We start from the raw sequence: 13,454 nt of genomic DNA, 5'->3' as shown, positions 1-13,454 counted from the left end.
GCTGCTCTCGATCCCTTTACCATACTCTGATTTGGGCATCGGTGACGCAGCACCCGGTGGTGACATTGCGTCCCGGTGCAGTACGAGGAAGAGGTTGAGCGGCTGCTCCCCTCAGGTAGAGACCCCGGCTGGGTGTTTCCCTGTCTCCTCTGTTCCCCCCATCACTCTTCGTGCCCCTCACAGCATACCGATTGGCATTTTCGGCCATTGCATATCTGCCCTCTGTTGGCATACGCCGGGACCGGCTTATTTGCAGAGGACGGTTAGGACCATCCGTGCTGTGGGTTGGTAACGTGGATAGACTGGAGGATTCCAGTGACTATAACATTTGTTTACTTATTGTATTATTTTTGCCTTCATTAAAATAACTAACCATACACAAGTGGTTGCGTCCTCATTATCGTGTCTGTTAACGATCCTGAGACGATCAGGACGTTACAAGTACATCTTTTTGTATATAAAATTGTATATGTGTAGTATAATATTTATATATATATATATATTTTTGAAAGCCTTTTTCGTAAAGTTGTTACAATGAACTTTTTTGGATATTGAGTGTTTCGATTGGCGAATCAAATAATGCTATGAAATGCACCTTATACCGTTGAATATTAATTATTTGAATTGAATACGTTGGGCACTTGCCCTCAATTTTGTATTTCCAATCATTTATTACTGCCGTTTTGTGTACTAGTCTTGCGGCATTTAAAAGAGTATTTAATGCACATGTCACTTTAAGCGCAATGCCGCACCTACTATTTTGTGTATTTAAGACCCTTGTTTGTTTCAACTAATGTCATGTGATCAAGCCTCGTTTGGGAGGTGAAACGCGTTATGGCAGATGGCTGGTGTGATTAACAAATAAATCACCGAGAAATTGCTCTTGTTATTCTTGGATAATCTGTGGAAGGAATAGCGTTTTCTTAATATATATATATATATATATATATATTACCTACTGGCGGTCGCCAGTAGGTATATATAGTTAGGATTTTTTCCCTATGGGATTTCTGAAAATTCTATGTCTAATAACTTTGGCGTTTGTGGACGGAATTGGCTGAAATTGTCTGGAAAATGGCACATTTTGTTTCTGAGCAGCTCCTGGAAATTTGGGGGGGTTTCGGCAAGGGGGGGCTGAGATAAAAGGGGGGTCCCAAAACACGGTTTTCCCATGTTAATTTCCATAGGGCGGTTGGCCTCACTTTTAGCTCGAACGGCTGAATGGATTTGCACGAAACTTGGCAAAATTGTAGGGACTGTTAGCCCGATGTGCCTTTGCTAGGTCTCAATATATGTGCTCCAGTAGTTTTTGAGAAATTAACGTTCAAAACAAGATTTAAATATCTGTAACAGCGCTCCGGGCTGCGCTCCGGTCCGCTTACTTTTCGCGAAACGGAACTTTGCGATGCGAAGCTGATTGGCCCTCCGGTGTCTGTCAACATTCTAAACAGTCCGGAGCGGCCGCCATCTTGTCTCTCGGTAGGATCGAGAGACAAGAGGAGGCCAAAACAAAGGGGGAAATTACCATAAGGGGGCATAGTAGATCCTCGTTGACCCTCTAGGTTTTATGTGGAGGTTTTAAAAGGGCCCAGGAGGGTCAAAAAAAAAAAATTTTTTTTTTTTTTTTTTTTTTTTGCGTGATAAGCGCCAAGTTCGCGAACCGGAAAGCGTTCTGGGCAGCGTACTATAAGGATAAAAGAATTATAGACTTTTCTAATACTGTATGTTAATTATATGTTGTTTTTGTTCGTTTTTTTTTAAATTTATTTATTTTTTTGATTATAAAAAAATTTATGGGTCAGAATTTTCATAGTTCATTAAAACTTCCAGCATTACATCATCTGGAATCTCCTCAAACATGCATGTTTCTATGTCTTGTAAGCTTTCAATAAATTGTTCATCAAAAGATTCATCCATAAAATCTTCATCCATATTTTCTTCAGGTAAAATCTCTTCTGTTGTAATGTCCATTTTTTTGCTGTAAATTGCATAAAAAAATAATTATATTAGAAGAGTTAGGGCACTGTTGGGTTTAAGTTCAGACATGTAGTTCTGTTTTTTTAACAGTGAAGTTAAAGTAAGTAAATTCATAATTATAGCAGAGAAGTGTAAGTCAATCAATAAATATAACAGAGGAGCTTATCTGTATCTATAACTATAGCAGGGGGACAGTAAATAATTATCAAAAAACGTTTTTACAAATTAATTTAAAGTGCCACTTACAAATTATCAATTTACTTTACAGGGAGGTGAAAAGGCTCTTGAAATGTAGTTCAGGAAGTAGCAGTGAAAATGGCTGTGTTTCCTTCTCTTCCTTTATATATATTCAGGTATATAACCAATCAAATGTCAGGTAATAAAAATTGAAAATGAAAGTAAAATTTTCATTGGTTGTCAATTCCAATACTTTAGATGTGTTTTGTGAAGTAATTTACCTCAGGGTATTTAGATAGGTCTACAGGCTAAATGGCTAAATGAAATTTCAATCAAATTTGTGAGAATGAAAGGGATTGTTATGTAGTATGAGCTAATCTATATTTGGTGAGAGTGTCTCTAGTCGTTTTTCTGTAAATTACTTTCCCACCTTTTTTTAGGACCGCTTTCTGGAAAGCGGCCCGGTTAGCGAACCTTAAGCGTCACGGGAGTCCACCATTTTGTGTTTCGGTCGGTTTAAGATACAAGATGGAGGGCAAATAATGTTTAGAATGGGTAGAAGGGGTCATGGTAGACTTATCTTGACCCCCTAGGTTTTCCGAGGGTGGCTGAGGAGGCTTATATGTGCAGAAAAAAAACATTTTTTTAAAAAATTCTGCAAGGTTAGCTTTCGGTTAGCGAACCGGGTAGCGCTCCGGGGAGCGTAATTTGTGGAAAATTAGTGAAAAAAGTTAGAAAAAAATAATAATTGTGAGTGATCAGATGAAGGGTAGCTCTGAGAAGAGCTTTTGGGTTTATGGTACATTTAGGTACTTATAAGTAGGTACCAATGCACAGTCTTAAATTCAGAATGAAAATTCTGTTGCCTTCATCTGAGAAGTGAACTCCATCTCCTCTGTAGATATCTTGCATGTAGTAACGCAAGTTATTGTTGTATAGGGAGCCCATTCCATGGTCTCTCATGAAAGCTGAAACAGATTTGTTTACATGCTTCCTCGCTTTCTCAATTTGTGGAGAAAATTGGTTGGACCACCTCCATTTCTGTCTTTGGCATATATTGGAATATACCAAGGCAGTTTGAGGAAAAAGTGCCATTAATTGCTCAAAGGTGTCCTTTAAAAGCATTTCCAGACCTACCCCTGTCAAAGTGCCCAAATCATTACCTCCACAGTGCACTATTAATAGGTCAGGTTTTGGCAAATGCATAAAGGTTTTCACCATTGGTATCAATTGGTGACATTTTAATCCTCTTTGGCCCAACCACTTAATTTCCACATCTTGTAAATTGAGGTTGTGTAAATTTCTGTTCTCAGCATACCTTTGAGCCCAGTGGATGTAACTATGTCCAACAATCCAGACGTTAAACATGGTGGGAGAAGGTTGGGCTGCAGTCAGATGAAGTGTGGTAATGAAAGGGCAGTTGAAACAGTAGGAGTTTGTAAAGAAAAAAAACTGTGGATTTCCAATGCTAATGATTCATTAGCAGTGATTGGTGCATTTCCATTTCTGAAAACAGAAAGTTAGGGTGCATGGATGTGTTCTTCGAAAGATGTAATTTGAATGGTCAAGGAAGAAACTTTTAATGAAAGATTGCACTGGATACGCAGGTGCACTGAGAGTTCAGAGTTCAATTGAAACATTGTTGTGTGAATTTGCAAACATGAGAGGTCTTCCAGGAGGTCGTTGCTATGGAAAAAAGGCAGAGAGGGCAGAGGGGGGAAGGGTTTTCATTTGAAAAAAGTGAGGGAAGAGTTATGATTGGCTAATATGAGAGATATGTGAAATGAATATCTGTATTTCTGTGCTTTCAATAGCTGCAGCCTCTGGAGTGCATCCTTTTTCTTCTGCTGAAGACAATTTGGTGTATTTCTGAGACTGTTTTCAAAACTCAAAAAGTATTTGCTAAGGTGAGAAAAGATTTATTTATTTTAGATAGAGAATAGTATGAATTAAGGAGAAAATGATGAAGAAAGCTGTGTTTTTAAACTGTGGCTTTGTCTGTAGTGATATAGAAATAGATTTTGTTACTTTGAGAAATTGTAATTGCATATTCGGTGTAGTATTCTGGAATACAGTAATACAAGTTATTGTTGTATATGAAGCCCATTCCATGGTCTTTTATGTAAGCTGAAACAGATATGTTGTTTTTAAAAACCATTTTTGAAATCAATTACATTTCTGGATATGTACTGCTAGAGCTTCATAGGTTGTTTTGGGTCATATTTATAAGGCATTTGAGTGTCTTTGATGTTATTTTTTCCTTTTTAAATGGAAAGCATTCCTCATGGGGCAAGTGTCTTGTAAATACGCTCCCACCTGCGCTTGGCAAATTTAGATTTTGATTATGGGAGTTACATAGCCATGTTAATAATGTCGAAAAAATGGTGCTAGGGCATTCCAGAAAACGCTTTCATGTGTCTCAAGGACATTTTCAGTCATTTCCTCTTGAATGCAGGTATACAATTGATTTATATGCTGTGTTTAAAAACGATTCTTTTCTATGATGTTCTTTTTTCCTTTTTAAATGGAAAGCGTTCCTCATGGGGCCCTGAGCAGTTCTTAGTCATGTTATTTAATGGGAGGTGGATAACATGGCTAAGAGCATTTGCAGGATAATGCATGAATATCGTTGACTTTTCAGCGATATTCATGCATTGCGGCCGTTTTTTTTCGCATTTGCGAGCAGTTCTTAGCCATGTTATCCAATGGGAGGTGGATAATATGGCTAAGAGCATTTGCTGGATAATGCATGAATATCGCTGACTTTTCAGCGATATTCAGGGCCGGACTGACTACCGGGCAGTTTGGAATGCTGCCGAGCTGGGGGCTCATTTCACAGCGGTGGGGGCTGATTTCGTTCATGGAAACCTGCGTGTGCTTTCGAAATAATGAAAGCAAAACGAATTTTGTTTAGTACACGCAGGCCCCCATCAGCGAAATCAGTCCCCAGCTCAGCAGCATTCCAAACTGCCCGGTAGCCAGTCCGGCCCTGGTGATATTCATGCATTGCGGCCGTTTTTTATGGCATTTGCGATAAACCTTGCTAAGGAGAAAATGATGAAGAAAGCTGTGTTTTTAAACTGTGGCTTTGTCTGTTGTGATATAGAAATAGATTTTGTTACTTTGAAAAATTGTAATTGCATATTCGGTGTGGCATTCTGGCATGCAGTAACACAAGTTATTGTTGTATATGAAGCCCATTCCATGGTCTCTTATGTAAGCTGAAACAGATATGTTGTTTTTAAAAACCATTTTTGAAATCAATTACATTTCTGGATATGTACTGCTAGAGCTTCATAGGTTGTTTTGGGTCATATTTATAAGGCATTTGAGTGTCTTTGATGTTATTTTTTCCTTTTTAAATGGAAAGCGTTCCTCATGGGGCAAGTGTCTTGTAAATACGCTCCCACCTGCGCTTGGCAAATGTAGATTTTGATTATGGGAGTTACATAGCCATGTTAATAATGTCCAAAAAATGGTGCTAGGGCATTCCAGAAAACGCTTTCATGTGTCTCAAGGACATTTTCAGTCATTTCCTCTTGAATGCAGGTATACAATTGATTTATATGTTGTGTTTAAAAACGATTCTTTTCTATGATGTTATTTTTTCCTTTTTAAATGGAAAGCGTTCCTCATGGGGCCCTGAGCAGTTCTTAGCCATGTTATCCAATGGGAGGTGGATAACATGGCTAAGAGCATTTGCTGGATAATGCATGAATATCGCTGACTTTTCAGCGATATTCATGCATTGCGGCCGTTTTTTATCGCATTTGCGATAAACCTTGCTAATAGCAAGGTTTATCTGCGATAAAAATCGCCGATGTGCGGCGATAATTTTTGTCTCTAAACAAGTTATCGCTAGTTGTTGGTAATATGCCCCCGGGTTTTTGTTTGCAGGAATCGGGAGGCGGGAGAGTAGCACTGAAATCAGTAGTCTCACGCCTGAATCGGGAGGGTTGGCATGTCTGGATTCTCTACAGCTGGGGCCATAAACTACATCCGCAGGGCTAGGTGATAGCCTGGGACCGGCCTGGCATGTAAAATGGCTGCCGTGCACAACAAAATTGTGGCATTGTAAAAAAGGCAAGATGGCGCAGACAATGTTTATCAATAAGGATTCATTTATAACAAAATATTTTATCGCACTGACAAATTGGTGGTCAACACTTCCTGATTTCCTTCGAATCGAACGTTAACAGACGTCACGCAGCAAAAAAAAAAAAAAAGCTCACGCACAGCCGCTGGAACACATGTATCAACATATATGAGCCTCCTCAGCCACCCTAAGAAAATATAAGGGATTAGGATACGTCTCCCGTACCCGCTTATACCTAGTAATTTAATTAAAACGAAGCACAAAATGGCGAATTCCCGTTTCGCCAGCAGTTTGCGGCCCAGTTCGGTGTTTGGGAAGCGCTTCTACCGTGAAAAATATATTTTTTTTATTTTCCCCACGGGACCCTTTAAAAACCCCAACAACATTCCTAGGGGGTCAACAGGCGTATACCTTGCCCCCTTTCATTAAATTCCCCCTTCGTTTTTCACCTCTTCTTCTCTCTCGATCCTACCGAGAGATAAGATGGCGGCCGCTCCGGACTGTTTACAATGTTGACAGACACCGGGGAGCCAATCAGCTTCGCATCGCAAAGTTCCGTTTCGCAGGTGGGAGCGTATTTACAAGAAACTTGCACCATGAAGAACGCTTTCCATTTAAAAAGGAAAAATAACATCATACACACTCATATGCCTTATAAATATGACCCAAAACAACCTAAGAAGCTTTAGCAGTACATATCCAGAAATGTAATTGATTTCAAATAATGACTTACTTCATTGGTAGGCCTTCACCTGTATTATCTCCTTTGTTTTCTTAAGTGAAAATCTTATCTGCAACCATGTGTTGGCCTCACCTTAAATAAACAAAACAGGCGATGGACTGAATGAGGATCAATGACACACATTCAGGGCCGGACTGACTACCGGGCAGTTTGGAATGCTGCCGAGCTGGGGGCTCATTTCACAGCGGTGGGGGTTGATTTCGTTCATGGAAACCTGCGTGTGCTTTCGAAATAATGAAAGCAAAACGAATTTTGTTTAGTACACGGAGGCCCCCATCAGCGAAATCAGTCCCCAGCTCAGCAGCATTCCAAACTGCCCGGTAGCCAGTCCGGCCCTGCACACATTCACCCCAGTCCAAAGATCTGGGCCTAAACAAACATTTAGATAGGCCACACCTTATCGTCATCCTGAATTAATCATTTAAAATATTAGGGAGAGATTTATGATTGTTTTATGCATGTTTTGTAGCACTGTGTGTCATTTTTGTGATGCAGTGCTGGTGCAAAAGATTTGCTATGTTAAATAATAAGTAGGGCATTACGTTTTTGATGACTGTTATTCATTTACTGTTTGGTAATAGTGGTTATTAACATTTTTTATTATATTTTTCCACAGATTCAACTGCAGATTTTTTCCTATTTTGAAAAATGCCTACGAAAAATAGAATTAGAAAGGCTAGAAAACATCAAAGACAGCAGGATGATGTTTCATTGCAGCAGTCCTCTTCCCCAAATACTTATTAAAACACCAAGAAAGCTCCGGGTAAGAGCACAAAATCATTCTTAAAAAATATTTTTAGTAAAAAAAGTATTTATCGCAAAAATGTTTCAGTTCAGAAAAAGAAGAGTAATTTAAATGGAAAGGAAAGACCCATCAAAAATGTTACTGGTAGAGGAAGAGATTACTCTGTGCATGATAGTAGAAGGAAAGAACAGTTTAGGGACATTCGAAAACGAATGTTCCGTAACAGGATAATAGTTAATTTATTAAAAAATATTAAAAAATGCAAACAGAAAGTGGCATTTTATAAGAAGAAGAAAAATGTAGAGAAAATTATTGATCATGCTTTTGAAATTAAGCGAAAGTTGTTTATTTTGGTAATCAATAGAATTAGGAAACTAAGCAAGGTCATTTCTGATTTCAAAACAAACAGTAGATGGAAGAGAGTAGTAAATCGTAGTAACTTTTGTGAAGTTTTTTCCGGAGAATGGATGCATAGTTCAAGTTCTGAGGCATTTTTTAATGAGGAGAGTTATTTTCAGGATAATGATTTGGTGTTTGCAGTTGACACCAGTGGTCGAGCTTATGAAGTGAAGGATGGTTGTCCAGTTGAAAAAGAAAAACTTGTGACAACAGAGACAGAAGAGGCGGTAAGTGATGAGGTTTTAGGAAGACGTCCTAAGGGTCCTGTGTACATTTGGAAGTGTAGTTCTATTTGCAGTGTGCGACAGGTTTCCATCAATTTGCTTTGTGATTTTATACGGACATTTAATAAGAAAAGTTTGAAGCAGAAAATGAAGTTGTTGCAAGATTTAGATCCTTGCAGAGTGAGACAAATGACAGGTTTGCGTGGTCATTCACTGGCTTGTCTTTCCAGGAGAGTATGCCAGAGTGTTTTTCATCATTTCAGGATGCTAGCAGTGCATCATAATAAAGTGAGAAAATTAGTGAGGATGTTGTATTTTGCTAAGAGTCCAGCAATTATGCTTAAACAATTATGTGCTGCTCTTTTGCATGGTTCTGAAATAGATGTGAAGAATATTTGTGAAGAAATTGAGTTTTGTTACTTTAGTAGTAAAGATGAGAATGTTCAAATTGACCCTGAAGTAGAGGGTAATGTTGAAGATAATATACAGGTTTCCAGTACAGATAATTTTCAGAAGGAAATTGCCACGTTTCAGATCAAATCAAGTGACAGGCCTAATTTCACTTGTGTATGTTGTCGACGCACTTATTATAAGAATCAGACTAAGGTAGTGGATTTATATGCAAAAAGTGAAAGGGAAAATAATAGTGAATGGAAGGATTTTGCCACATACTTGATGGTAGAAAATTATTTTGATTTGGGATCGGATCAACGTGTGTGTACTTATTGTTGTAATAAATTAAACCAAAACCAGATGCCTGCTAGGGCAGTTCATAATAATCTGGAATTGGTTGAGATTCCTTCTGAATTGAAGGATTTAAATACTTATGAATCTATTTTGATTCAAAGTATCCATCCCTTTCAGGCTATTGTAAGAATGGAGCCAAAGACAGGGAAGTTGCCTCCAGCAGATTTACAGAGAGGATTAAAGGGAAGAGTTGTTTATTTGCCTCTAGATCTGAACAAAAACATTAACACAATTGGAGTAGAAAAAGTGGAAGAGGAACCTCTGGTTATCTTGGTTAATGGTGTTCCGACAAAGAATAAGAAAATATGGCAAGATTTAGTGGATGTTAGGAAAGTCAAAAAGGCAACAGTGTATTTGAAGAAAAATAATAAGTACTATAAGAATGTATATGTTGCAGAAGAGGAAGTAAGTGAAGAAGAGGACAGCGATTTGTGTGCTGGCCAAATTGAGAAAGTAGAGGCCTCTAAAAGTGAAGAAATATATGAACATTATAGTGTTCATCCTTTGCATTCCAAGGAAGTCATGGGGAATGCTATTGAGGTGTTTCAGATGAAACAAGCCAAAGGGAGTCCCATTAGTGTTTGGGAGGAAAGTTTGGAAGCTCGGTGTTTCCCACAGCTATTTCCCACAGGTCGAGGAGGACGATATGATGAGCGACCTGTTCAAATTCCTGCTTCAGAATACCGGACTTTACGATTGTATGCAGAAGATGCTAGGTTTCGACAATGCATTCCCTATTTGTTTCATCTCCTGTTTGAAAGCGATCTGTCTGGACTGTCATATGCAGTGAACCACATCTTAAAAAGTGGTATACAGATGCGAAATATCTCGGCAAGGGACTTTATGCATAAAGTCAATGTCCAAGACAGTATTTTGGATTCTCACTTAATTAATCTCATGGCGTGTCAGCGTGGTACTAATGAGTACTGGTACCATCGTCATGGTGATTTAAAATGTATGCTGAGGAACTTAGGAACTCCGACATGGTTCCTCACTCTGAGCTGTGCCGAGTATGGCTGGGAAGACTTACTTGAATTTCTACGAGAGGCAAATGGAAATATTGAAAACATTGAATTCAAGACACCTGGAGAACTGTGTTCTTTGGATCCTGTGAATGTATGCAGGTACTTCAATCATAGATTTGAAGCTATGATGTCTTTCATCACAAATAAGAAGAATCCACCTCTTGGAGAGGTGTTGGATTTCTTCTGGAGAAAGGAGTACCAAGCAAGAGGTGCTCCTCATATACATATGTTGTTGTGGATCAAGGATGCACCTAAATTTGGAACAGATCCGGATGACTTAGTGATGAATTTCATAGAACAGTATTCTACGTGTGCTGTTCCAAACGCAACGGAGAAGAAAAGCCTAAGAGAACAAGTTCTACGTTTCCAAAGCCATCGTTGTGGAAAGTACTGTCGTCGTAAATTCAGAAACAAGGACAAGTTCTACACCAAATGTCGTTTCAACTTTCCACGACCGGTGATTTCTAAAGGAAAAGTGAACAGTTTGATGTCTTGACTGCGACATAATGTGACAAGGAAATCACCCAAAAATACATACAATTTGAAAAGGAACGAAGAGTCCAAGTACATCAACGACTACAACCCAGTGATTTTGTCCATGTGGAATGCTAACATGGATATACAGTTTGTGGGTGACAACTGTATGGCTGTGGCTCGGTATGTGACATCTTACATCACCAAAAAAGAAAAGACAGAACTGAAGGATATGTGGGAGGACATTTCCCATGAAAAGAGCCTCAGCAAGAAGTTGTACAGTTTCAGTCTGAAGATGTTGTCGCATCGAGAAATCGGAGCTTACGAATGTTCAGATCGATTGTCAGCAAGTCTCTATGCCAAATCCAGGAGTATTGTTTGGGCGAGTCTTGGTCTTGCTGCAACGCGAAATCGGGTTCTAAAACCTGTCCGGGAAATTGAATATTTGGCAGAAAAGGAACCAAACAGTACCGACATTTTGAAGACCAATATGTTGGATACATATTATCCAAATCGAAGCAGTCACCTTGAGAATGTTTGTCTATATGAGGTTCTACAAAATTATATATTCAAGAGGAACATCAAAGAAGATATTGAGAAAGGAGTGTATTGGAAGTGAGGGATGTCTGGTCAAGCAAAGAAAATGCCAATTAGTAAACCATCGAAAATTGAGTGGCGAATCTCCAGAAAAAAAGGAGTTTTTCTATTTAGCAATTTTGCAACTTTTCAAGCCTTGGCGTGCAGAAGAGGAACTGCTTGGAGATTTCCTCTGTTACGAAGACTCTTTCACTGCTGCTAAGGAGACCATAGAATGTCCTGCTTTTCCCAAATATCAAGAAATGCTAACTTTGGAAATTGAGCAGGAAGCAACGATTGCAGCCGAGATTGCCAGAGACAGTTCTCAGGACAAGTCAGAGTTCTGTTTCATTGAGTCAAGATCCACTTGGAGGACCTATTATCGAAAATGAAGCTGCCACTGCTATGAATGAAGTGGAAAGAGCCATGGCACATGCTCATGAGGATTCAGTTAACTTAGAAGACTTGGAAAAACAACTCAACGTTGAGCAGAGGAAAATATATGATGAAGTTACCAAGCAAATTGAGCATGGATTAAGTCATGAGAAGAAAGAGTGGAAAGGGGCGACCACTCGGTCCCCCCGAACGTATGGCAGAGTACCTCGATCCCCCCGGGAAGCCATTTTGGGCGGGAGGCGCGTCTCAGCTGGTATGCCCGAAGCGGCGTAGCCGGGGCGCGCCCTTTCCCGCCCTAGAGTGGGCTGGCCTAGACACTGACGCGGCTGGCCACGCCCTCGGGGCAGGCAGGGGCGGGTTTACGCCCGCCCTGAAGACGGATAAAAAGGGACGCAAGACCAGAAGACATCCTCTTGTTCCTGTGCTCTGAAGCTGCACCTCCTCGCTGCACGTGAGCTCGAGACGGAACGAAGAGCCAATTTTGAGCGTTGTAATCTTTCTTTTTGTCTTACAGATACTCTGTCGGAGAAATGCCCAAGAAAGGCGGGAAGAGAATGACGACCGAACAGATGGTTCGGGTCCTCATGAAGGAGATGACCGAGCTGAAGAAGCGGGTAGCGGAGAGAGACGGGGAAGGGGGGCCGGAGCGTCCGTCGGCTGGAGCAGCTCCGGGAGGAAGAGCCAAGAGGCCAAGGAGGGGACCAGCTGGGGGAGACGCCCCGGTTCCCTGTACCCCGCTCGAAGCGCCAATCCCAGTACCAGTGGAGGGGAATCCGATTCCTGTGGTGGTCACCCCGGTGTCCAAAGAGGATATGCCGCCCGAGCTGGCAGCACAACTTGCAGCGTGGTTGGGCGACAGTAGTGAGGGCGCCACGGCTGCCGAGGCCCAGGCGCTGATGAAGCAATTGCGCGAGAAACGGGATGCAGCCAAGGCGTCCGCGCCGGCTGCAGTAGTTGACAAGCCACAAGGGACGATTGCGACCGCAGATGCAGCGTCCGGTGCAGGTAAGCGGCCATTGCCGATTGCGAGGGATGAGTCAGCACCCTCTCGTAGAGAAAGGTTGGGTCAACATGTGCCTTTGGCAATTAAGGAGAAGATTTGGGCGGGGGAATACGTGAACATCTTCTCGTTGCTTGTTGATCATTATGAGGTGTAGCATGTTAAGGGTCAGAAAGATCTTATGCATCCGAGTGTTTGGCGCGCAAAAATGGCCGCCTTTAAAGTAAATGAGACTATCGGCAATTGGGGCAATGCATGGGGAATTTTTACGTCAATCTTGGGGGAACGTAGGCCCGAGTTGCTTTCCGAGTTGCCGACCTATCAGTCAAGAATCATGGGGTACTCGACATCATACCAGGGTAACCATTGGTTCTGCTACGATAATCTTTTTAGAAAGGCAAAAGAGCATAATAAAAGCTTAACCTGGGATTGTTATGATTCTTTGACATGGGATAAAATGAAGGAGACAGGTATGTTGAAAATGCCATTGGTAGGAAGTAATGTTGGCGAATCCTCCCGCCATTATGGGGGGACGCCCTTTCGGTCAGGTACGAGTACCGACGATTACTCGAGACCTGCCGGCAATACAGGAAAAAGGGGGTTCTGCTTCAATTTCAACAAAGGTAAATGTACCAGGCCCCAGGGATCGTGTAAATTTAAACATGAATGTAGTGGGTGCGGGTCGTCCCATCCTGAGTCCACGTGCAGAGCCAAAACGGGTGATAACGGGGGGAGAGGAGGCGCCAAACAGGTCTAACGTAGTCCGAGGGGCGCCTTTACCTACCCCGATTGATACCTTGGCGATGATTCCCTGGCTCAGTGAATACCCGGATCGTACTTCTGCTGGGGTGCTACGGAACGGATTTTCGTATGGTT

The sequence above is a fragment of the Lissotriton vulgaris genome, chromosome 5 (genome assembly GCF_964263255.1).
Source record: "Lissotriton vulgaris chromosome 5, aLisVul1.2, whole genome shotgun sequence".
NCBI classification, from domain to species: Eukaryota; Metazoa; Chordata; class Amphibia; order Caudata; family Salamandridae; genus Lissotriton; species Lissotriton vulgaris.
The sequence above is the reverse complement of the archived record's forward strand: the minus strand, read 5'-3'. Positions refer to the sequence as shown.